The sequence below is a fragment of the Cucurbita maxima genome, unplaced genomic scaffold, assembly GCF_002738345.1.
Source record: "Cucurbita maxima cultivar Rimu unplaced genomic scaffold, Cmax_1.0 Cma_Scf00043, whole genome shotgun sequence".
Classification (NCBI taxonomy): Eukaryota; Viridiplantae; Streptophyta; class Magnoliopsida; order Cucurbitales; family Cucurbitaceae; genus Cucurbita; species Cucurbita maxima.
Genome location: NW_019272059.1, coordinates 837,146 through 841,713, shown reverse-complemented (window position 1 = coordinate 841,713; position 4,568 = coordinate 837,146). Strand labels below are relative to the sequence as shown.

At 28.8% G+C, this 4,568-nt stretch overlaps 1 long non-coding RNA gene across 1 annotated transcript; it reads left to right on the top strand.

The window, feature by feature from the left end:
• The first annotated feature begins 3,191 nt into the window (after positions 1-3,191).
• LOC111470192 lies at positions 3,192-4,133 on the top strand. Its single transcript, XR_002714992.1, has 4 exons — positions 3,192-3,303; positions 3,394-3,646; positions 3,743-3,818; positions 4,040-4,133. It is a non-coding gene; the product is annotated as an uncharacterized LOC111470192 (long non-coding RNA).
• Positions 4,134-4,568: the final 435 nt, after the last annotated feature.

Sequence of the window (4,568 nt, the reverse complement as noted above, 5' to 3'; positions counted from 1 at the left end):
TAAAACAGGCTAACTTACTTACTGCACCTTAAAGCTTGACAGTCGAGATGTTTAAATCGATAATGTTGATAAGCGATTCACAATTTTCTTCTCCACCACTTTTGTGTTCTTGTGTCTTTGGTATACTGAGCATTATCGGGACGACAGGTAGACAAGAAGGTTGCTGACGGGCTACTAAGGCTAATTCTCTTGAAAGATCCTCGAAACTACTTGTTCACTGGCGATTATGATTGGAAGGTGTTGGACGACACGCTTCGTTCGTTTTGCAAGTCTTGATCAAGATCTACAACAGTGTTTCAATTTGTGTGCAAGTTTTGTATCATATTGAAAATATATACCCAAATAAATATAAAATGTAATAGGATTTTCATTAATTTAGTCCTTATTATATAAATATTGGGAGAAAAATGACTAATCTTAGGTTCGAAACAACCTAGATTCATATCCAAATTTGATTCTATATATATATATATATACTCTAAACTATAGTTATTTTTGTCAATTAAATATGTAGTAACAAATATTATTTATTAATGTATACATATTATAAAAAATGAATTATAAATAAGTTTTATTTCTTTTTTAATTTAATACAAATACAAATATCTTGTTTTTTAAGTAAAAAAAAATGAATATTTGTCGATTAATTATTTTTTTAGCAGTCTTTCAAAGAACAATAATAACATAAGCTTGTTGATGACAAGTCTAACTTCTCCTTAGGCCGAGCAGCGGAGTCAGGCTGCGAGTAGAGAACACTTAATTAAAAGACTAGATAATCAGATTGACCTCACCTGATGGCTTGGAAAAGACTGAGATTCTGACTGACGCCCTGGATTCATTCATATAATGTGTTTACGGCTTATCAGCCCCCCATCCCTACTTGACTAAGCTAAGGAACTACTGAAAATGGCACGAAATCACAGACGGAAGTAAGAAAGAAGAAGGCTACTCATACGGGAATATGAAAGCTACTCGGCCTGACAATGTAGCGTGGACAACAAAACAAATGCTAAATTCAGCGTCGACAATTAAGGCTAAAATGTTTATATAAAATAAAACAAAGGTTAAAAGGTTGAGATTGAGAAAAAGATTAATTTATATAAAATAATAATTATATCCATTAAATTTTTTAATTTTTATTTTATAACTGCATGATTTAAAAGTAAAAGAGAAATCATGAATGAGTTAAGATTATATCTAAATGAGTCATCTTAAATTATATCGGAATGAGTGATCCTGAATATTTAATTTTTCGATAACTCAATTATAATAAACGTGCTTAGTTTGGAGGAATATTACATTGAGTGCCTCTAGCAAAAAAAATTTAGAAAGTATATTTTAAATTCAAATTACTGAAAAAAAATATATTTTCAAAATTCAAAAGGTTTCGAAATTAAAATTTTTAAATAATTTTTAAATTTGGAATATTTTTTATACGAAATTAATAATTATAATTTCTTTATTATCAAATTTCGATAAATTATTAAAATTATTTATTTATTTATTAAAATATTTTTAAATATTAGGGGATAATTTTATGTGTTTTATATTTTTTAAAAATTAAATATAAAATTTAAAAAATAAAATAAAAACCGTTTCTATTTTATTTAATTTATGCTAAATAAATTTAAAAAGTTATATTTATAAAAATAATAATCTCATTTATTTTAAAAAGTTATATCATTTCAAATCTTAGATTTTTTTTTTTTTTTTTAAATCTTTCGAATATATTATATTCATTAAAATTTAATAAAAAATTATTTTCTTTTTCCCTTTAAATAGGTTCTTGAGCATCAACACTTCTCACCATATTTTCTTTATACAAATATTTATTCTTCTCATATACAAATCGTCATGGAATTGTCTAATGGGGTTGGTGCTTCCACTACCCCTCGATATTTCATACCACCTGTTCAATTTAGTCAACCTTTGACTCCTCAACCAGGTAAGTTTCGAACAAATTATTAAATAATAGTTCATTTTATTATAATTTTTTTGTTTTCTCATTCCATAATTATATATTTATTATTTTTTTTTGTTAGGATTTTTACCGATGGATTATTATATTTGTTCACATCACATGTATAATCCTTCACGATCAGCACCGCCTCTACCTTCACGACGATCAGCACCGCCTCTACCTTCACGATTAGCACCGCCTCCACCGCTACAATCGTATCAAACAATAAATTTTTGTGAAGGACTTTATTGGAGAATAATAAATCAAGTTAATTATTATTTTAGGTAATTATATAATTTATATTTATAATTAAATTAATTAGTTTTTAACAATTTTGTATTTACATTTTTTTACTTTTAAAAATATTAATTTTTATTTTATTTTTTATATGATAATTTTAAATTTTAAACTCATTTATAAAATATATGTTTAGATTTTATATTTAAAAAATAATTGTCTACTAAATTTCAACTTTTAATAAAATTTATTATTAAGAATATTATTTAATAAATTTATTATTGATGCAGTGATAAAAATTTAATTAAAGACACTTATTTAAGGAGGCACATGGATAAGTATGGATGGGTTTCTATTACCTTAATAGCTAATTTTCCAAGAGTAAGTAAAATTTTATGTTTTATTTTGATGATTTATAAATTTTGTATGTTATTTTTGTTTTATTAATATCATTTATTTTATAGATGCGCCAGCTAACCAATGATATTGGATTTATTTTATTTGCATTACGTGGTTCAAGTGTGATTGAAGTATCGGTAAGTATTATAGAAATATCTTATATATTTTTAAAAAATTAACTTTAATTTATTGATTTTAATATTAGATTAACAATTTTTTTTATTTGATTTTAGGGTGACAAGATAAGGAGGAAGAGATTATTTCATTAATATTCAATTTTTAATTAAAAAAATTATATTAAAAAAATATAAAAAATATGAAAAAAATATGAAAATAGGCCCACCACTAACTGAAGCCCACTAGCCCCTCCTCAGTTCTGTTCACTGCCCGCCCTCTTCTCCTTTCAGTTCTCTTCACCGCCCGCCCTCTTCTCCTTTCTTTCTTCTTCATCACTCATCTATCCACAACAACCACCATAAATTTTTATCAGAAACTCAGATGTTTTCAGCACAGTTAGATCATTTTCCTCGAACTTATCTCAAAATCGCCTATACGCTAATTTGGCCCTTCCGGCTCGTGTCCGATTGGGGTTGAGTTCAATCGGAATGGGTTTTGTGGGTCGAGATTTGCTCAAATTATGGATCAATTGTCGGCTATCCGATTTGTATTGGATCCGGTCTTCTCGATCAGCCTGAGATTCTCGAGAGGTATGTGGACAGTGGTGAATTTGTTTGATTGGTCACTGGATTTGTTCCTAAATCGTGCATGTTTTCTAATTTACGGTGGTTTTACTGCAGCATGTTCATGGGGGGAGAGTTGTAATAGTCACGAATAATACTGTTGGACCATTGTATCTAGATAAAGTTAACCACAATCTTGAATAGGACACTCATGGAAGTCTTTGACAAGGCTATCGAGTCGAGGCTCGATCGGTGATGTACGTTTGTCGCCCTTGGAGGTGGTGTCATTGGTGATATGAGTGGTTATGCTGCTGCTTCTTTCCTTCGTGGGGTTAACTTCATTCAGATTCCCACAACCGTTATGGCACAAGTATGCTGCTGCCTTTCTGAAATGTGTTTTCTAGCTTTGTTTTAGCTTGAAATTAGCCTTTGTTCAACATGTCCTGTTCTTGTCTGTATGTTGTAGGTGGACTCTTCTGTTGGGGGAAAGACAGGGATAAATCATCCTCTGGGAAAGAACTTGATTGCCGCATTTTACCAAGGTTTGTGCGTTATATGTTATTGTCTTTGTGCTTCTATTTCCGCTAAAACATATAGATGTAACCGTTCAAACTTACCGCTAATAGATATTGTTTGTTTTGGCCCATTAGTATCTTTGTTAGACTCATAATCTTTAAAACGTTAGGTTAGAGAGAGATTTTCACACCCTAATAGTGTTTCATCCCTTTTTCAACCGTGAGATCTCACAATCCACCCTGTACAGCATGTTGACAAGAAGGTTGCTGATGGGCTACGAAGGCTCGTTCTCTTGAAAGGTCCTTTAGGTGTGTTCACCAATGATTATGATCAAAAGGCGTTGGACAACACGCTCTGTTTGTTTTGCAAGTCTTGATCAAGATCTAGAAGAGTGTTTCAATATGTGTGGTTTTGTATTATAAAATTCAATAATATTTTTTTATTAATTTAGGCTTTATTATATAATAAAAAAATAACAGAAAATATAAAATCTTATCTGAATCGAAATAATTCGACCAAAATTCATATTTGAATTTGATATATATATTCGCTGTCTTTCTCGATTAAATAGGTAACGTTCAAATCATTATAACTAACAAATTTTATTTATTAATATATACAAATACAAATATCTTGTTTGTATAGAGAGAAAATTAATATTTGTAGTTAATTATTTTTTTACCTGTTTTAAAAGAACAATAGGTGAAAATGTTGAGGGAAAAAGATTAATTTATATAAAATAATAATTTATCAACAAAGTCTTAAATTTTTATAAC